The sequence below is a fragment of the Myotis daubentonii genome, chromosome 2 (assembly GCF_963259705.1).
Source record: "Myotis daubentonii chromosome 2, mMyoDau2.1, whole genome shotgun sequence".
In the NCBI taxonomy this organism is placed as follows: domain Eukaryota; kingdom Metazoa; phylum Chordata; class Mammalia; order Chiroptera; family Vespertilionidae; genus Myotis; species Myotis daubentonii.
Window position 1 is genome coordinate 7,210,579 of NC_081841.1, and position 21,534 is coordinate 7,232,112.

The 21,534-nt window shown below is 52.6% G+C and overlaps 1 protein-coding gene across 1 annotated transcript in view; it reads left to right on the top strand.

Annotated features, from left to right (window-relative positions):
* The first annotated feature begins 11,964 nt into the window (after positions 1-11,964).
* The window catches only part of TMEM184B (transmembrane protein 184B), a 48,348-nt gene continuing 38,778 nt past the window's right edge, over positions 11,965-21,534 (top strand). The window contains exon 1 of the mRNA XM_059681561.1: positions 11,965-12,121. The gene's annotated coding sequence lies outside the window, so the exon portion shown is untranslated. The remainder of the gene's footprint in view (positions 12,122-21,534) is intronic.

Sequence of the window (21,534 nt, forward strand, 5' to 3'; positions counted from 1 at the left end):
ACTACTAAAAAGTACTCTTATGGAGTAAAGAACATTTTTTATATATATAAAAAAAGTTTATTTGGGCTAAACTGACAGCATTGCCAAGGAAGCAAGATCTCAAATCTTGCTCCGAAGAATCACAGTTTTGCAGTTTATTTTATACGTTTGGAATTAGGGAAGGATTATGTAAGGAAGATTACTCGAAAGTGGGAGAAAGCAAGGCAGGGATTGGATTACAGGAGGGTTAACAAGGTGACGTGATCTCCTGGGGGTGGTTACGCTTCTGAGAGATCTTGTCCTGGGATAGCTGTCTACTTCTGTGGTCACCAGCTTCTCATCCTAGAGTAGCGATTCTCAACCTGTGGGTCGCAACCCCTTTGGGGGTCGAACGACCCTTTCACAGGGGTTCGCCTAAGACCATCGGAAAACACATATATAATTACATAGTGTTTTTGTGATTAATCACTATGCTTTAATTATGTTCAATTTGTCACAGTGAAAATACATCCTGTATATCAGATATTTACATGACGATTCATAACAGTGGCAACATTACAGTTATGAAGTAGCAACGAAAATAATTTTATGGTTGGGGGTTACCACAACGTGAGGAACTGTATCAAAGGGTCGCGGCATTAGGGAGGTTGAGAACCACTGTCCTAGAGGAACCTTTGATTTCCCTTGTAGGAGGAGGCAAGGGTAGGTGTTCCTTCATGGTTAGGTGCCTGGCAAAGTCCCTTCCAATGAGATGGGAGAGTGTCCCTTTAGTTGATGTCCTGATTTGAAGCGGGGAGCCAGTGGGGCCCCAAGTACCAGCACCGCGTCCGGGTCCTCGGGGTGGGCCTGCACAGGCTCTTCAAAACCCTGCCAGAAACGCCAAGGAAATGTCGATGTAAGAAACATCCAGTTCGTAGAGAATTTTTATGAGTTTATTTGAGCCAAACGGATGACATTGCCAGGAAGCAAGACCTGAAATGCTCCCCGAAGAACGTCCAGGGTTTTTGTCCGTGGGGCGGATCTCCCGGACGCTGCTGCCAGAGTGCAGTGCCCGGAGGGACTTGGAATCACCCTTTTCTCTGGTTTTCACTGGTGTGAATAATGGGTTCGTCTCCCCCTTTTTGGCTTAATTTTATTTTTTGGAGATTCCATGTATGAAAATGAAGCAATAAAAAGAGTTAGAATCACTGCATCCTTGCCCCCCACTGTGTCCCCACCCACCATCCCCCCGGGTGCTGGTTTATGGGTCCTGTTTCTCACTCAGGGAGCTGATGCACATGGGAGGGTGGCAGCTGACAGCTTGGAGGAAGTGACATTTCAGCTGAGGTCAGAGGGTGACCAGGATGTGTCAACCATGCAATCAATTTATTTTTCATAACAATGCCAGGTAATCGCCAGGGAATTTTGCCCAGTCTGGAAGGGCAAACATGCCACTTAGTGAGTCATTTTCATTTCACGCAGCAAACATGGGCTGGGTTGTGTGGGTGCCGCGCCGGGCTGAGGTGGGGCAGAGTACAGCGGTGAGAACTGAGGCGCACAGGGTCGGAGACCAAAGGCCCACTTGACCCCTCTGTGGCCTTGGGCGTTGTCTGGGTCTCCGTTTTCTCCTCTGTGCAGAGGGGTTGATCGGATCTGCTTTAGATAGTTGTGGCTGAGTTCATTAAGATCTCACTACGCGCCCTAACCAGTTTGGCTCAGTGGATAGAGCGTCGGCCTGCGGACTCAAGGGTCCCAGGTTCGATTCCGGCCAAGGGCATGTACCTTGCTTTCGGGCACATACCCAGTGGGGAGTGTGCAGGAGGCAGCTGATCGATGTTTCTCTCTCATCGATGTTTCTAACTCTCTATCCCTCTCCCTTCCTCTCTGTAAAAAATCAATAAAATATATTAAAAAAAAAAAAGATCTCACTACGCCATGCCCTGGTCCTAGCCCTGAGCTCATAAACTCCTGAGGCAGGTGTGTTACGATGCCCATTTTATAGATGAAGACACTGAGGCACAGAGAAGACTGCCTGGCTCCACAGCCCATGGAACGCTCAGTCGTGGTAACACATTTCTTTTTTTTTCAATCCTCACTCAGGTTAAGCTTTTATTGATTTAAGAGCGAGAGGAAGGGCCCACCGGTGTGGCTCAGTAGTTGAGCGTCAACCTATGAATCAGGAGGTCACAGTTCGGTTCCCGGTCAGGGCACATGCCTGGGTTATGATGTCAATCCCCAGTGGGGGGCATGCAGGAGGCAGCCGATCAATGTAAAGATATATATATTTTTTAAATAAGAGCGAGCCCTAACCGTGTGGCTCAGTGGGTAGAGCATTGGCCTGCGGACTCAAGGGTCCCGGGTTCGATTCTGGTCAAGGGCATGTACCTTGGTTGCAGGCATATCCTCAGTGGGGAGTGTGCAGGAGGCAGCTGGTCGATGTTTCTCTCTCATCAATGTTTCTAACTCTCTATCCCTCTCCCTTCCTCTCTGTAAAAAATCAATAAGAAATATATTTTAGAAAAAGAGCAAGAGGAAGGGAGAGAGAAACATTGATATGAGAAACATCGATTGGCTGCTCCCCCCACCCCACACACACACACCCTGACTTGGGGTCGAACCCACAACCTTTTGGTGTATGGGACAACACTCCAACCAGTTGAGTCACCTGGCCAGGGCTACATATTTTTAAAAAAAATTTTTTCAGTTACAGTTGACATTCATTATATTAGCTTCAGGTGCATAACATAGTGACTAGGCCTTTGTATGGCTTACGAAGTGATCACCGTGGTAAGTCTAGCAGACGCCTGACACCCTATAGTTACTACAGTGTTATGGACTATGTTCCCTGTGCTATCCTTCACATCCCCAGGAAACACAAAACTGCCAATTGTATTTCTTTACCGTTTCACCTTTTGTAACTACCTATTTCTTTTTTAAAAAATTATTTCTATTGATTTCAGAGAGGAAGAGAGAGAGAGAAACATCAATGATGAGCCCTGACCGGGAATCAAACCATGACCTGGTTCATAGGTCGACACAACCACTGAGTCACACGGGCTGGGCAGTAACTCCATATTTCAAACACGTGGTGTGATCTTGGCTTCCAGGGGCTCCCAGCCTAGCCAGGGAAAACTCAGACTAGCAAATGGCTCATCCCAAACCAGAATCCAGTATGAACTGGGACAAAGGAGGGAGGGAATGTGTCAGGAGTCAGCAAGGAATGTGTTTCAAAGATCCTTGAGCCTGGCCAGGTGGCTAAGGTGGTTGAGCTCGTCCTATGAACCAGGAGGTCACAGTTTGATTCCAGGCCCGGGTTGCAGGCTCGATCCCCAGTGTGTGGTGTGCAGGAGGCAGCCGCTCATCATTGATGATTCTATCCCTCTCCCTTCCTCTCAAATTAATTAAAAAAAATTTTTTTTTTAAATAAAGAAGGGAGACAGAGGGGACCAATTGGCAGGGAGAGGAGGCCTAGGCTGGGACACCCCGGTAGGAGGAGGCTGAAGAGCCCTAGAGGAGGGGTATCAATGAGTGGACAGCAGAAGGTTTGGAGGAGGAGGTGGGGGGAGACACAGGGAGAACTTGGTCCGGGACCAAAGGCGGGCTAAGCTCCCAAGGACCTTGGTTCAGTTACTTCCCCCGCGCTTCTCACTTGTCACTGGGCTGCTCTCACCCCTCTCATTTCTACCTGCGTGTTGATGCACGCCCCCCCTCCCCCCTCCCCCGCCACCCCCTCCCATGGAACTTGGTCAGGCAGACCCCTGAGGCCAGCGGCAATGGGACCACTGCTTTAGCGAAGGGGAGCGCCTTCTGCTCCAATATTCCCTCCCCCTTCCCCCCTCCCCCCTCTTTCAGAAACAGGTATGGGAATAGCAGCTAAGAGTGCCGAGCCCCCACGTCACCCCTCTCCCCCGAACCCTGCAATACGGGCGGCCCCAGGAACACATCCAGTCGCTCGGAGGAGCGAACACACTCCGAGTTCCAGCTCCACCGCCGATCCCCAGACTCCCCTGTTCTCCAGCCACACACGCTGGGGCCCTGTGTCCCTGCCCAGAGGTCTGGTCGGTGAGGGAGAATTGGTCTGGTGTGCCACGGTGCCACCGAGCCACCTTCTCCTCCTCTTCCTCTGGCCGGCTCCCTGCCACCCCTTTTCTCCCCCTAACCTTGAGGCACCACCAGCATCTCTGTCCTCGCACCCATCCTGTGTGAGGCCACAGCCCATCGCCCGCGGAGGCTCAGGACGCTGCACACCCAGAGCTTGGTTCCGCAGGAGAGGCTGATGGGGTGGGAGGGCCGTCAGCCAGCAGTTCCCGGAGGGGAGCAGAGGGCCCAGCCCTGGGCGCTGCGCCTTTAAAGAGGCCCCCCCGCCCCCCTCCCCTAGGGAACCCCCAGCACAGATCCCTACAGCCAGTAACTGGGGCTCCTGCAGGTCCCTGGGAGAATCTCAGGTAATTATGCCTCCCAAGGCCTTTCATCCCAGCATCTTCAAAGCACCTGTGATTAAGGCGGGGCCCCTTTGAAGTCACCCACCAGGTTTACCAAATCACTGCAGCTGGAGCCGGGGACACCCTGGCCTTCGGCTTCCTCCTGCCCCCCCCCCCCCCTTAAAGACTCTGAGAAAGCCCTGGCCCTGCCTCCCCAGCTCCCCAAGTGCCTCCAACCTGAGGTGGACCTGCCTTTCCGGGTCCAGTGCTCCAGCATGGTGGCCGCAAACTGGCCGGTGTCGCCCCGTTGGTCGGGCGTCAGCCTGTGCACCAGAAGGATGCCGGTTCGATTCCCGGTCAGGCCTGGCACATGCCCAGGTTGCGGGCTCAATCCCTTGATGTTTCTCTCACCTGGATGCTTCTCTCTCTCCCTCTCGTTTATCTCTAACATTCATTACAAATAAAATAAAAGCATCTGAGACATGTTCCTAATGACTCCAAGGAAACGGGCAGTACCTAAATCCTTGTCTTTGGCCTGTTTTCATTTGCTTGTCGGTTTCGGCGAGGTAAGTTGGAAGTGGAACTCATCTCACCTGGGCTGGAGGTGCAAGTGTGTGCGGCTGAGACAGGCAGGAAAAGGAAGCTCCCTCTCTCTGTCTCTCCAGCTCGGGCTCCTCTACAGCAGCCTGTACGCCATCGCCAGCCACATCCCTGATTCACACACGCCCCCCCCCCCCCCATGGCATCGCTGGGAAGGGCCTTGATCTGCTTGCTGAGGGCCCCTGGTGCCCGAGAGTCACCTGCCCACAGAAGGACCGTGTGAACTCAGAAGCATTCTCTCTTGCTGCCTGGTTTTCCTAGTCCCTGTGGGGACTGGTGTGGGTCCTGGTTCATTTAACGAACACCCAGGAGGGCGCCCTATGTGCCAGGCTGTTCAAGGTGTGACATTAGCCAAGGAATGATGCCTCTCTGTGCCTCAGTTTCCTCGTCTGCCAAATGACAGTCACTGCTGCTTGCTGAAATAATAACGAGGTCAGTGCACTGCCTGCACATAGTAGGTGCTCTATAAATGGTAGAGAAGAAGAGACACCAAAATGCCAGCCCCTGTGTGTCAGGTTCTGGGCCTGCAAAGATGATTCGGACCTAGCCCTGTTTGCCCTGTGTGAGGGCCCATCCTCCAGACATTTTCTGTGAGTTTTAAATCACACACACACACACACACACACAAACACACACACACACACACAGACTGAGAGGAAGAGTGTCCCAGTGACCACATGTGAGACCTCAAATCCAGCTCTGCCTGGCACTTCCTAATGAAGCGAGTCCTTCAATTATTTTGTTTAATGCCGTTTAAACCGGGTTTTTGTCCATTGAAACCAAAAGGGTCTAATTCAGGTAAGAAGTTAGCTGGGCCCTGAGCAGTCCATTCCATAAATAGCAGCGTGATTATCCGCTGTGTGCACAGAGCTGACACGTTTATACATATTGATGGGGGACCCGAGGCTCCGAGCGGCAAAGCCACAGGCCTGCGTGTTCTGCTGGGAGGTGACGGAGCTGGGCCTTGGTTCTGCTCGCCACCCACACGCTGCCCTGGGCCAGCTCCCTCAGATCCGTGGGGAGCAGGGGGAGACACAGAGGCTGCAGGGAGATGGATCTGGGGAGCTCTGGGCTCCCCGCCACGCAGCAGCTGGCACTGCTGAGGCCTCTGCTCTTCCCTCTGCACTCCCCTGCCAGGTGCTGGGGTGGACTTTGGAAGCCAAGAGAACTCAACTTGGCCCCTGCCCTTGAGAGGTCCCCGGTACGGTGTGGAGACAGGCACATCCGGATGGACTGTGATACACAAGAAGAAAACAGAAGGGAATAACAAGTCTTTTTTTTTTTTTTTTCAGTTGATCAGCAGCCTAGCCAGGATCTCCAGCGAAGTTCTGGTTAGGATCTCCAGCCAGGTTCTGTGTCCATGTTCTCTTGCTAGGTTCTCCAGCCAGGTTCTCCAGGTTCTCCAGCCAGGTTCTCCAGGTTCTCCAGCCAGGTTCTCCAGGTTCTCCAGCCAGGTCCGGTCTAGGACTCTAGGTTCTCTTGCCATGTTCTATCCAGGTTCTGTAGCCAGGTTCTGTCTCTAGGTTCTGTGGCCAGTTTCTCCAGCCAAGTTCTGTCTAGGATCTCCAGCCAATTCCTGTAGCCGGGTTCTGTCCAGGATCTTTTGCCATGTTCTCTCACTAGATTCTGTCTCTAGGTTCTGTAACAGGTCATTTCTTGCCTGGGCCAGTGTTCTCAGTGGTTAGAGTGTCGGCCCTCACACTGAAGGGTCTCAGGTTCAATCCCCAGTCAAGGCCACTTACCTGGGTTGCTGGTTCCATCCCTGGCCCCAGTCAGAGCACATTTAGGAGACAATCGATGTGTCTCTCTCACATCCATATTTCTCTTTCTCTATCTCTCCCCATCCCTCTCTCCCCTCCACTCTCTCCAAAAATCAATGGAAAGATACTCTCCCGTGAAGATTAACAACTACAAAAAAATCATTTTAAATAAGTTTTAAAATAAGTTATTTTTTTTCTATTTTGTAAAAAGAGATTATTTTTTCTTATTTCGAAAATATTGAATACTTTTGTAAACACATTTTGGAAAATACAAAGAAACAAAGGGTGCTGCCCTGGCCGGTTTGGCTCAGTGGATAGAGCATCAGCCTGTGGACTGAAGGGTCCCGGGTTCCATTCCAATTAAGGGCACATGCCCAGTTTGTGGGCTTGATCCCTGGTGTGTGGTGTGCAGGAGGCAGACGATCAATGATTCTCTCTCAACACTGATGTTTCTATCTCTGTCTCCCTTCTCCCTTGCTCTCTGAAATCAATAAAAATATATATTTTAAAAAAAGAAACAAAGGGGTCAGAAATAAGATAATCAATATTCATAATCCTGTCACAAGAACCCACAGTTAACATTTTGTTACATTTCTTTCCAATTTTTCTTCTAAGCTTTTTTTTTTTTTAAACAGACTTCAGAACAGGCTGTCATTGCAAATTTATTACAGCTTCTTTTACTCACTGTTATTCTTAATCATTTCCCCATGTCATTTGAAATGTGTAAAGAGGCTATTTTAATATCTACACAATATGCCATTGTGTGGATCTACCATAATTTACTTAACTATTCTTTGATGAGTTTCAGATTATTTTCCTTTCTTTTAAAATTTTATTAGGGAGAAACTAATTGAAACAGAGTGGGAGACAGCCTGGTCAGGGTGCGTGCAGGGCAACCAATCGATGTGTCTCTCTCACCTGGATGTTTCTGTCTCTCCGTCTCCCTTCCACTCTCTCTAAAGATCAATGGAAAAATATCCTCGAGTGAGGATTAACAAAACAGAGTGGGATCGGTGGGGATCTGGAAGGGACCAAAAGATATCTGATTTGGTCTTTGAAGGAAGAATAGCTGTTTGCTGGAGATGAAAAAGGTGTCGGTGGCCAGTGGTAGGTGTAAAGGTGGGTGGTGAGCTGGGAAATGGTTATAATTGTCCAGAAGGAGGGGGGCCTGGACCAGGGCCGGTCCCAGGCTTGGAGGGGAGAGGGGACCAAAGTGGGCAGCAACATTGAACCTGGGTGGATGTGCAGTTGCACTGGGAAGGGTGTAGAAAGAGGGGGTAGATGTTTATTTTCATTTTGGAAAGCCTGGAGGAGAGGATCAGGAAAGGCAGGGAGCAGCCAACCAGGAGTCCCAGTGCCACCTGTTGACCTGCCATGTCACTGGGGCCAGGTGACTGTCTTTGAGCCCATCCCTGGCAATACAAGCCTAAAAATACTCACCATCTGCCTCCGCCCCACCCGCCCACGCCTCTGTAAGTTGAGACCCAAGAGTGCTCTAGATGAGCAGGCTCAGACCTGAATCTGGGTGCAGTTTGGCCTGACGGCTCAGGAGGGGACGGTGATGTCAGACTCTGCGGGTTTGTAAGCTTTCTGTGCTGAGCACAGATTCCCATACAGTGATACCGGAGACAAGGACTTTGCCCTGGAGGGGTTCACGTGTAAGACCGGAGAGCTGGAAGTCATAAACAAATGGTTATCAAGCAAATGACTGTAAGATAAGCCTTGTTGGTGTTGGGGTAGCCCTGAGCAACTTCTCACCTGAGTCTGGGAAGGATCCTCCCCTCCCCTCCCCTCCTCCTCCTCCTCCTCCTCCTCCTCCTCCTCCTCCTCCTCCTCCTCCTCCTCCTCCTCTTCTTCTTCTTCTTCTTCTTCTTCTTCTTCTTCTTCTTCTTCTTCTTCTTCTTCTTCTTCTTCTCTCTCTCTTCTTTCTTTCTTTCTTTCTTTCTTTCTTTCTTTCTTTCTTTCTTTCTTTCTTTCTTTCTATTTCTAATTGATTTCAGAGAGGGAGAGAGAGATAGAATCATCAATGATGAGAGAGAATCATTGATTGGCTGCCTCCTGCACGCCCCCACTGGGGATCAAGCCCACAACTGGGCATGTGCCCTGACCCGGACTCGAACTGTGACCTTCTGGTTCATAGGTGGGCGCTCAACCACCTAGCCACGCAGGCTGGGCAGGAATTTTTCCGTAGGACTCTTTCTAGAGCAGCGGTTCTCAACCTGTGGGTAGAGACCCCTTTTTGGGTCAAACGACCCTTTCACAGGGGTCGCCTAAGACCATCGGAAAACACATATATAATTACATATTATTTTTGTGATTAATCACTACGCTTTAATTATGTTCAATTTGTCACAATGAAAATACATCCTGCATATCAGATATTTACATGACGATTCATAACAGTAGCAAAATTACAGTTATGAAGTAGCAACGAAAATAATTTTATGGTTGGGGGTCACCACAACATGAGGAACTGTATTAAAGGGTCCCGGCATTAGGGAGGTTGAGAACCACTGACCTAGAGGGTCTTTGGGCATGTTCTCTATGCCAGCTCTGTACTGGGATTACATCAGGAAACAAAAAGGACAAAAATCTTAGTCCTCATAGAATTTATGTTTGACAAGCTGAAGACAAATGAAAAAACAGGCAAACTACATGTTATGGTAGAAATTAAATGATATGGGGGGGGAAATAGGGCAGCTGAAGGGTTCGGCAATTTCACTACGGTGGTCAGGGCAGGCTTGAAGGAGGGGTGAACATTTGAGCAAACCCTGAAGAAGGTGAGGGAGGCACCATTTGGATATCTGAGGGAACAGCGATCCCTGCAGAGGGAACAGCCAGGGCAAAGGACTGGAGGCTGAGTGTGCCTGGTTTGTTTGAGGAACAGCAAGGGGCCAGTGTGGAGGGAAAGGAGAGGATAAATGTGGTCAGACCTGCTTGGGTCGGTAGAATGTCAGATCAAGCAAGACTTTGTAGAGATGGGTGAGGACTTGGGCTTTTACTCAGAGTGAAATGGGAACCAAGAGAAGGTTTTGAGCTAAGAAGTGCCATGTGCCGACTTAGGTAAAAGAATCCCTCGGCTCCTATATTGGCGTAGACTAGAGGCAAGGCTGGAGAAAGAGAAACGGGCTAGGAGAACAGTGCCGTGATCCTGGTCAGTTTGGGTTGCTGCAGCGGAGTCCCACAGACTCGTGGTGTATGGACAACAGGAATTCACTTCTCACTGTTCTGCAGGTTGCAAGTCTGAGGTCAGCATGGTTGGGTTCTGTTGAGATTGCTCTCCTGGGTGGCAGACTGCTGACTGGTATCCTGTATGATTGAAAGAGGGGTTCTACGAAAAGCAACCTCACAAGGTGATTTGGTCATAAGTTCCTAACGGGGCAGGTGCTGGTGGGTGGTCAGGAGGCAGGCATATAACTTCTTTAGTAAAAGGTTTACCTGGGCCTTAGCAAGCCCCGTCCGTTGTTCTCGTGCATCTAGGTCAACACACCTTTGAAATAAGCCTCATCACCCTCAAGAGAACACATACTCTTAACTCTCTGGAAGTCCCATCCCTGCTTTGCTTTCTCCCACCTTCATGGAATCTTCCTTACGTTCCCCCCTTAATTTCAAATGTGTAAAGGAAACCGCAAAACTGTGACTCTTTAAAGTGTTGGAGATCTTGCTTCCTGGCAATTGTTATCAGTTTTGGCTCAAATAAACTCATAAAAATTCTCTGCCCGCTTGGCATGGCTCAGTGGTTGAGCATCAACCTATGAACCAGGAGGTGACGGTTCGATTCCCAGTCCGGGCACATGCCTGGGGTGTGGGCTCCATCCCCAGTGGGGGGCGTGCAGGAGGCAGCCGACCAATGATTCTCTCTCATCATTGATGTTTCTATCTCTCTCTCCCTCTCCCTTCCTCTCTGAAATCAATAAATATATATTTAAAAAATTCTCTACATGTTTGGACACCTTACTTGGCAGAAAGAAGGCTAGAGGGCTCTTTGGAGTCACTTTTGTAGAGACTCTAATCCCATTCATGATGTCTCCACCTTCTGACCTAACCCCCTCTCCAAGCCCCCCCCCCCCCTCCTGATACCATCACATTGTGGGTTAGGATTTCGGCATTCAAATTTTTTTTTTTTGGGGGGGACACAAACATTCAGTCTCTAGCAAGAATATTGCAATAATCCTGGGCAGAAACTGAATGAGGTTGGTAGCCGTGGAGATGGGGTGGAAGGGGTCAGAAGCTAGGGATTTAAAGATGACTCCGGGAGTTTTGGCCTGGGCCCTGGAAGGGTGGAGACCCAATGCCGGGTGTAGGGAGTCTGTGAGGGAGCAGGTTTCGTCTGTGCCTGGGAGGAGAGATGGGCTCTGTGGGCATGCTGACTTTGAGATGCCTATTGGAGCTTGGTAGGAGGTGCCGAGCTAACAGTTCAGGGGAGGAGTCTGGGCTGGGGATATAAATAAATTTGCGGATCTTGAGCAACATCCACACCAGAGACAGCAATGGGCTAGGCTAGGCTCGGCGGCTTACAGTCTGAAAACCTTTGCTAGCGAGGCTGCCTAGAGCGAGGCGGGGCCCCTGGGCGGTGCGGGAAGAAAAAGGCTCTTTCTCTGCCTTGCAGTTTCATGGGGCGCCACTGCACGCAGCACTTGGGTTTGCACTCATTTCAGTTCTACACGCACCCTTCACTCGACAACTAGCCATTGCAGTGTGTTTATCTCCCAAACAGGCCTAAGTGGAGGTCATGAGGGTTAAGAGAATGGAAACACTAGACCAGTGGTTCTCAACCTCTGGCCCTTTAAATACAGTTCCTCATGCTGTGACCCCCAACCATAAAATTTCGTTGCTACTTCATAACTGTCATGTTGCTACTGTTATGAATCGTAATGTAAATATCTGATATGCAGGATGGTCTTAGGCGACCCCTGTGAAAGGGTCGTTCGACCACCAAAGGGGTCGCGACCCACAGGTTGAGAACCGCTGCACTAGACAGAGATGTCTGTAACAGAGCCTGGAGCCCCAAACCTGTCTGTCCTACACCCCCAGAGCCTCTGTGGCGGGCAGGGTTGGGGGGTCGAATGGAGGCGATCTCGGCTGTTTTGCTCGCTAGCGGCGGGAGAACCTGGGCTGACCCCATCCCTGGGCGGGGCGGCGAGGGGGCGGTTGGAGGCGCGGCCCCCTTAAGGCGGCGCGGTGATCTCAGCCCCGCGCTCGCCGCCCCGCCCTCCCCGGAGGCGCGCTCAGCGCGCATGCGCACCGCGGCGGCACTTCGCGGTGCCCGGGACGCTCCGGCCGCGGCGACCAGACTCCCGGGCTGCGGTGCCGCCCGCCCGCGCCCCGCCCGCGCTGTGCGTCGCCCGCCAGCCCACGCCGCTGCCGCCATGGGCTCCTGAGGTACCCGCTGGCAGGTCTCGGGCCGGAGGGCCTGAGGGGGTCGGCTGTGGGCTCCGGGGGGCGGGGGCCGCTGGGTTTGGGGGAGGCCCGTGCAGGGGGCACCCCGCGGGTCGCGCTGGTTGACCGCGGATCCTCGGCCCGAAGGCGGCGGCCTGGCCGAGAAGGCAGGGAGCGCCCGCCGCCTCGCACGTCCTGACCTGCGCCCCCTGCCCTCCCTGCGGGGTCGTGGGCCGCCCGTGGGTGTGCCCTGGCCCCCTCTTCGCCAACGTGGCGGCGCCGGCGCCCGGCGTGTAATCGGACCTGCCGTGGGGGTGGCCGGGGGAGCCGGCAGGCGGATGGGCAGCCTCTTCGCCAGTGGGATTGTGTGCCCGGTGGGTGTGCTGGCGCCGGGCACCGCCTAGTGAGTGGGGGAGGCATCCGTGCTTGTCGGGGCTGTGACCCGGGAGGGTGCTTGGCCTGCAAGGCCCTTGGGGATGCTTGCATGGAGGGCGGACCGGCCTTGCATACCGGTCAGCTGCTTGGAGGGCACCCGCGGAAACCGGGGACTCCAAGGAGATTGGCCTTGAAAGAGGCCATGGAGACTGGGTTAGGGTGTGTGTACCCGTCCTGTGGGTTGTACATTTCCTCCCTGGTGCGCTGCCTGGGTCTGGAGCTGGTTGACTCCAGGCCGTGGCAAGGCATTGAGGTTGTGGGTGAACATGAGTATCTGTTCCCAATTCACATCTCCCCTGGGGTTGTGCAAAGCCAGACACACACACGCACACGCACACACACCCAGGGCACCCTGTCGCAAAGCAAGTGCTTGCACGCCTAATACCTGTGTGTGAGCTGAAGGCCATGCATTATTTATCTGATTGCCTGGTGCTTTATGTAAGGCAAGCAGCAGCAATCTGTGCCCTGGAGGCCCTCGGTCTGCGAGTCAGCCAGGCCAACAAGCTCACCTGCACCTGCAGAGCAGGCACAGGCTCAGGGGTGAGGCGTGTTTGCAGTGCCCCTTCCCATCTCCCCTGTCTGCTTGTCGGCGGGCCCTGGGGCTCTGCACGGCAGGACATCCTGTCGAAGGGCCCTGTGTGTATCAGAATTGGGGCCGTGGGGCGGGAGGGCCCTAGCGGCCAGGCCCGAGTGCCCGTTTTGTCAGGCCTTGGACGCAAACACATATTGTCCCCTGGGTACAGGTCCTCTCAGGTCAGGGAGGGAATCGAACTCAGGAACAAGGAATCACAGGGATGTGACCTATATAAAACAACAAAGGGTGTACAAAGTGATTTTTGTGCTGGGAGAGGGGCAGCGTGGCCTGCAGAAAGGACATGACTGACATAAGGGGACAGCTGAGCTGAAGCCTGAAGGGTGACTAGCATGTATTTTCATGCTTTCTACATGCATTTTTCCCGTTCATTCTCTCAGCACTTGTGTGCCTACGGAACTTGTTATAGCTCTTTGGCAAGTGGGGAAACGGAGACGCAGAGGGAGTACACGACCTGCTTGTCCACGGTACGTGGCAGGCCTGGATGGAGTCATCCTTGAACCAGGACCTTTCTCTTGCTGCCAGACGTTGCCGCCTTGTAACTTACTGAGCATCTGCTACGTACCTGGCACCGTGCTAGGGGCACAGGGGTCTGAAGATCAAGGAGACCCGGTGCCCAGCCATTAGCAGCTCTAAGCCTGTTGGGGAGACGGACATAAATAGTGACCCCAATCCAGGCGTGAGGCCCTGGTAGGCAGCGTGGATGGAGAAGGCAGCGTGAATTCCCCGCCGAGAACCACAAGCACCCCGGGGCTCCTGTGTGCAGCCCTGGGGGTTCTGGATGTGTGGGGAGCTGCCCCCGCATGGGGGTGGGTGGCACAGGGACCCCCTTCTGCAGCTCTCCGGGTGGCTCGGCTTCACGGCAGAGTGGGGGCCGGTGATCCTTGCCCTAGTTTACTCCTGATGGCCGAGTTCTCCGCAGCTCCGGCGTTTGTCTGGAGGCTGCTTTCTCCCCTTGGCCTTTGAGGTTTTGCTCCTGGTTTCTGGCGGGCCAGCCCAGCTCTCTCCCCAGAAGGGCTCAGTTCTATTTCAAGTCCCTGCTGTGCTCATTTCTCCCCGTAAATTCCCGGGAGTGGAAACAGCCTTGGTGAGGCAGAGTGCGGCTCTTTATTGTTTTGCAACCCAGTTACAGTGAATGTCCTCTGGCCTTGAGGCGGGTTTGCTGTGTGAGTTGTGGAAGGCCAGCAGTTGGGCCCTGGGAGAGAGCTCTGTGTGGGGTCTACAGTAGGACCTTCACAGGCAGTGAATACTCACTGAAGACCTACTGTGTGCCTGGCACGGTGCTAGGCCTGGAAGAGAGGCCTGAGGCGTGTGTCGTGCCTTCTAAAAGGCTGTGGTTGGCTCGGGGATCCAGAGTGCAACAAATATGTGCAAGACAGTGCTCTTCTTGTGGGAGAAACAGGGCCCCACAGGGACCGGAGGACAATAGGAACAGCTTGTTGATGAAACACTTACTGTGTGCCAGGCGCAGTTCAAAGCGCTTTCATAAAAGAGCGCACTTCATCTTCCCGCCCCCCAGGGAGCTGGAGCAGGCACCGTCACACTTTGCAGAGGAGGCTGCCTAGGAGGTTAGGGCTGGGCTGGTTGGTGGAGCTGAGCTTCGAGCTAGAGTGTCTGACCTCAGAGCCTGTGCTCTTTCCCCGCCAACCCTGGAGGGTCCCCGAAGTCCTCCTAGAAACTGGATGTCCTGTGCCCTGAGGCTCCTGCAGAAAGGGGCGTTCTAGGCAGAGGAACGGAGATGTGGAGGCTGAAATACCTCGCCTCCCAGCCCCGGCTGTGGGGCTCGGGCATGCAGGCCTCTGAAGGCCCCGCTAAGGAGTTTGAACTTGACCCTGGTGTGGTCATCGGGAGCCCTAAACGTTCCATGAAGGAGGTGACGGCCTCAGCCGCGTGTGACAGGACCGTATGATCATCTCCCTCCTCCTTCCTGTGTTCCCACAGAGAACTCCAAGAAGACACGACCTCCCTCGCTTTTGCTTTCCCTCGGCTCACTGGCATTCTTTTTCGTTTTTGCTGCCTTTTCCCTTCTCTACTGCCCTAGAACCAAGTCCTTTCTGGGCCCCACGGGTTCTCACCGACCGCTCACACTGCAGAACTGGCTTGGGCGTGGGCAGCTCCCTTTCCCATTTGGGAGCTGCGGTGGGCGTCCATCGTCCCCGTGCCCATGCTCACCAGCACTCTAAATACAGGCAGAGAGTGGGGACAGAGTGGGAACTGGAGCCCACGCGGATTCACCGAGAAGGTGCCTGCTCTACCTGCCTGCGGTGCTGGGTCTGGCTGCCTGCATTTACGCACGGCTCTAGGCGCTGTGCCTCGGAGTCGGGAGGCTGGGGGTCTTTGCATGAGGTCAGTGCTGAAGCACAGTTGAGGGGTCCACATTGGGTGGTGTGTGGGAGCTGATGGGTGTGGGACGAGAAGGAGAGGAGTTGGGGAACTCTTCTGAATTGGGTGCCTTTGGAAGGGAGGCCAAGAATTTGGGAGGGGAACAAAAATGGTCACTGGCAGCACAGGAGAAAGGACACCCCTGGGCATTGGCAAGAGAGGGACCTAAGGAGCTGAGAATGGGAGGTGGAGTTCAATCCCTCTCGCTCTTAATATCCCCGTGGCCTAGGGCGGGTTGCTTACCAGCTTCCAATTCCCATTCATTAAAAATTGGGAGGCCCTACTGGCTAGGTGCTCAGTTGGCTAAAGTCTTGTCCCAATCAATACACCTGGTTTGTGGGCCGATCCCCCTCAGGACACATGCAAGAATCAACCAATGAACACATGGGTGGTGGGTGGAGCAAAGGATTGCTGTTTCTCTCGCTCTCTCTTCTCTCCCCCATGTCTCTCTTTAAAACAATTTTAAAAAAGATGGGAGTAATCATGGGGCAGCAGTCATGTGACTATCGTGATCCACTGTCTGCATGGAGCTCAGCACAGTTCCTGGATATAGAATGTGCTCAGTAAACACTGGCTTTTATTATTACTCTGTGGGCTGTTGACTTACTCAGGAAAGAGGCACTGATGCCTGTGTGCCCGCCATGTGCAGGCAGCCGCCCTCACGGAGCGGAGTCCACCGGAGCAGTTGCATTGTCACGGATGCGCTGAGAGAATGTCAGGATGGTCTCGCCTGGGCGGGCCCTTCTCTAAGGAGGTGGTGTTCATTTTTATTTACTGACTTTTAAAAATATTTTTTTTTATTGATTTCAGAGAGGAAGAAAGAGGGAGAGAGAGAGAGAAGCATCAATGATGAGAGAATCATTGATGGGCTGCCTCCTGCATGCCCCCTACTGGGGATCGGGCCTGCAACCAGAGCATATGCCCTTGATGGGAATCAAACCTGGGACCCTTCAGTCCACAGGCTGATGCTCTATCCACGGAGTCAAACGGGCCAGGGCAGGAGGGGACGTTTAAGCTGTCACCATGTGTAAGGGGACGAAGCGGGTTCCAGGCAGAATGAAGAGCATGTGCAAAGCAAAGGTCTGAGTTCTTGTCTACAAAATGGTTTGACACTGGGGCTCCACACCTAGTAGGCCCACAATAAATGTTAATTGAATGTGATCTTCTCAGCCTCAAGAAGGACAGGAAGAAGAAGGAAAGTGGGAGGGGGCCATGGAGAGAAGAATTGGATGGCCCAGCCCGAGTGACTCAGTGGTGGAGCGTTGACCTATGAACCAGGAGGTCACAGTTCGATTCCCGGTCAGAGCACATGCCCGGGTTTTGGGCTCAATCCCCGGTGGGGGGCATGCAGGAGGCAGCAGATGGATGATTCTCTCTCATTGTTGATGTTTCTATCTCTCTCTCCCTTTCCCTTCCTCTCTGAAATCAATAAAAAAAATATTTTTAAAAGAGGATTGGATTGTCGCCAAGTTTCGAGTTTTCTCAGGTTCGCTCCCCATCATCTCTGCCTCTGCCGAGTGAGAAGCAGCGCAGCTCTGGGACCCTGCTTTGCCTAAGGACAGGGGAGCAGGGCCCTGTGCAGAGTCGTTGAGATGCAGGAATTAGGCAGGCGTCACACCGGGCAACATTTGTTCGCATTCCTGGTGCTGTTTTAGCGCCGCTGAAACCCTATGCTTGGGCAGAACATAGAAGGATGACATGGAGCCTCTGGGTGGTTGTTTTCTAGTCTTAGTTTAATGATGGCGCAGTGCCTGGCACAATGCCTTGCACGGAGTAGGAGCTGAAATAGTTTTTGACTAAACAAATGAAACAGTTGGATGGGTAATGTCATTGCCACTCTGGGGGAAGGTGGTCGGATTCTTGAGAAGTGACAGCTGTTAAGGCCAATCAGAATAGGATTGCTTATTAGAAATGAGTTTATATCAGGAGCCCACGGGGCACATTAAACAGCCGTGGGTCTGCCCTACGTCGGGCGCAGTCCGATAGCCTGGGAGGTCTCAGGCCTGGGCTGCGAGGCAGGAAGCCCCACAGTCACCTCCTTTTCCTCTTCTGGGGCGGAAGGCAGAGAGGGAAGGTCCCACCCAGAAAACCTTTGTGCCTGACCCGCGTCACTTCCAGCCCTACCGCGCTTAAAAAAGCCTGTGCGCTTACACAGTGAATATTTCGTGGAAAGTTGTCATTGCTGATCTTGGTGGTTCAGCCTTTGGAAAACAACAGGCTTCTCTGGTTTTGAAAATAGTACTTGTTGATTATAGTAAACTTGGAACACAGAAAAGATTGGGGATAAGACTGAAAATCACCCCGTATTTCATAACCAAGAAATAATCACTGTTGAAGTGTGGGCACGCTTTCTTTCTAGGCACACTCCTGCATTGCCTCATCGTTCACAGCGCACCAGGTCATACGCATTTGCCCATGGAACTCAGAAGTTAGCCACAGACAAAAGAGTGAGACAAGTTCTAAAACAGCGCCTAGTGCTTCATCTCAAATTCGAGGGGTGGGGAGAGCACTGAGTGGAGAGTCAGAACCAGGTGATGGCCTGGGCTGAGTCACTTGCTTAGCAATGAGTCTCTAATGGGGCTATTCGTACCCTCTCTGCTCACCATCTGGGTGCCACAAGGTCCCAGGTTAGAAACCCCCCAAGGGGAGGGGCCTGCTTTGGAGGGAGAGGAGGTATTCATAGTTGCATGAGATGGAAGAGGTGTGTGTGTGTGTGTGTGTGTGTGTGTGTGTGTGAAAGAAAGAGAGAGAGAGAGACAGACAGACAGACAGACTTCTTTTCCGACCTGCAATCTGTTTGGTGACCCCTGAACACTCTAGTCCAGCCGTGGGCAAACTACGGCCTGCGGGCCGGATCCGGCCCGTTTGAAATGAATAAAACTAAAAAAAAAAAAAGACCGTACCCTTTTATGTAATGATGTTTACTTTGAATTTATATTAGTTCACACAAACACTCCATCCATGCTTTTGTTCCGGCCCTCCGGTCCAGTTTAAGAACCCATTGTGGCCCTCGATTCAAAAAGTTTGCCCACCCCTGCTCTAGTCGCCTTGCTGGGGAGCCTTGCTCTTGAACCTTGTGCCTGTGGCCGCGGGTGGTCCCAGGATGGCTGTTCCCCACCCCCTCCCAGCAAAGGGGTGGAGTGAGATCTCTGGCAGTTACTCTATCTGCCCCTGAAAGGGATTTTCACTTCAGACAGCTTTCCACCCTGGGAGAAATGCATGCAGTTTGACACCTTTATTTGTCTCCTGCTCCAACCCCTGTGGACAGCCTGCACCGGGGGAGGCCCTGCCCTGCTGGCAGGCGGCTAGGAACCTTCACTCCTCTCGGCTGTGCTGGTCCCCAAAGCCCTCTGGGCCACCATTTACAGAAAAGCTTTGAGGGAAAATAACCCCAAGGCTGCTGCTGCCACTGCTGGCAGGGCCTCCGGGCGTCCGCCTCTAGCACCCGAGTTTTTTAATTCCACACAGAATGCACAGAGAATCTGGATTCCATTGCAATCATTTTGAGTGCCTGCAAGGCACAGTGATAGGTGTTGGTGAAGGGATATGTGTGAGGATATTAATATTAATTAATACTGATATACTAGTTAATACGAAGGTTACTATCTTCTCTAGACTTTGTGTAGGACTTTGCAGTTTGCACATGACAGTTCACCTATATTGTTCATTTAATTCTCCCAGCAGCCCTGGGACCTTGGAATTATTGCACCTGTTTTGTAGATGGATAGACTGAGGCTCAGAGGGGTGAATTTGCCTGAGATCCTTTGGAAGGAAGCACCCATGTTTTCAATATCGAAACCTGTGCCCTTGCTGCTCTGAGCACCCAGCAGATGGAATTGTGGCTTAGCCGTGGAAAGTGCGATACTTAGAGGATCAGTCGAAGCTGTGGGGGCCCCAGGAGGCGGCAGTGTGCTCTGCCTGAAGGTGGGCTGAAGACACAGGTTCCCTGGGGCAGGGCCATGGGGCTGGCTGAGGGACAGTGCAGTGGCAGGTGGAGAAGGGAAGGGCCTTCCAGGTGTGGGCCTCTTCCAGCGCGCACAGGGACAGGAGACACAGGGCGGGGAGCGAGGAGCAGAGGCGGAGTGCGCTCTCCTGGGGTGCTGGGGGTCACAGCTTCACCTCCATGAAGAGGAGGTGCATCTCCACACGAGTTTGTCCATGATTTAAGCAAAGAGGATGTGTGGAAATCTGGATTTACCAGAACAGCACGTACTAGTATTTGCTTTACCAAGAAAGGTTGGTCTATTCTGTGTGCGTTAGAAACAATTGAATAGCAATAACCCCGGTGCATTTACGTGCGATGTGACTTCCAGGAGTCCCTGGCCCTCTCAGTCGGAACATTGCAGGGCTGGGAAGCGGGAGGTTGGCCAGGTTCTTCCTCTCCAATGCTGCCTGTGGTCTGCCCGGAGGTATCTCCCACTCATCTGGGGGCGGACAACCATTTCTTTCATTCACAGTTGTCAGGAGTTGGGCCGAATTTGTGGACGTGGGAGGCTGCTGCGTTTATCCGGCTGTCCTCCCTCACACGGAGGTCTCTAGGTAGCCAGTCCCGCCTCTGTCCTTCACCAGCTGCCTCCTTGCAGACCTAGGGTGAGGCGGCCATTGCTCTTGGGCGCACCTTGTGTAACAGGCCCGTGATGCACGCTGAGTGTCATGCAGTGTGAGGGTGCCATGCAGGAAAGCGGCAAGAGGTGCTCAGCTCTCATTTGGTGGCCAGACTGGAACACTTGACCCCCTGACGCTCTCCACTCCCAGCCCCTCCTGCCTGCCTTGAGTGCACACTCTGGCCTGCCTGCTGCTCCCCTGGGTGCTGGCACCTTCACCGAGGGAGACCAGTTACGGCTGGGTGTTGTGTCCATCTGCCGTGGGAGCAGGGCATCAGAGTCCCTCTGTGCTGGGAAGGCTGAGGAGCTGAGTGGGTCGGGGCTGTCACTTACTGGTGAGGAAATGCAAGTTCATGGATCAGGGTACCAGGCGAGTACGGGCTGACCCAGGTTCCAAACCATCTCCTGACCTGGCCGGCGCTCTGTTTGCTGAAAAAGGGTTTTTCTCTACCATTGCTTCCTCTGGGCACCCTTAAAACTATACACTGTCAGCATTTCTCCCAATAATTTGGCTTATTTCTTAGATGAGTGATTTAAGTGCATCCTGCCTCTCTAGCAACATTTTCAAAATTACAGCTACTTGTATACGTTCACCCAGCAGCTCCTTTCTAGGAATTTATCCTACAGATTGTTAACACATGTGCACAGTGACTTATTTGCAAGGTTTGTCATTGCTGCCTCAGTTGTAGCAGCAGAAGGCAACCTAATGTCCATCAACAGGCGTCCTGTGACAAATGGTAGTCTGTCCGAACCGGGGGATACTGTGCAGCCATAAAAATAAGATGGAGCCCGGCCAGTGTTCCTCATTGGTTGAGCGTTGACCTATGAATCAGGAGGTCAGGGTTTGATTCCCAGTCAGGACACATGCCTGGGTTTCGGGCTCCATCCCCAGTAGGGGGCTTGCAGGAGGCAGCCGATCAATGATTCTCTCTCATCATTGGTGTTCATCTCTCTCTCTCTCCCTTCCTCTCTGAAATCAATAAAAATATATTTAAAAAAATAAGATGGAGACTCCATGCACAGGTATGGAACAGCCCCAGAATAGATTGCTGTGAAAGGAGCAGGTACAGGGCCCGCGACGGGGGTGCCTCCGTCTGTGTAACTGGAAAGGGCGTTTGCTGATGTTGGTACACACGGTCTCGGGATTCACAAGAAGTGACTGGTGCCTCTGGGATGGCGGCTGGTACCGGGAGACTGCTCACTGCAGATGCTTCGTACCTTTTGAGTTCCCAGTTGTGACTATGTGATGTTTTAAAAAAAATTAAAATAAAATTATATAAACAAGAGCCGTAAGAAATGTATCCTCACCTACTGCCCAGTGCAGGAAAGTCAAGGCTCAGTCAGCCTTGCTCAGGCCCCTGAGCGCCATCTAATAAAATACGTGTGCTTGGGTCTCACAAAGG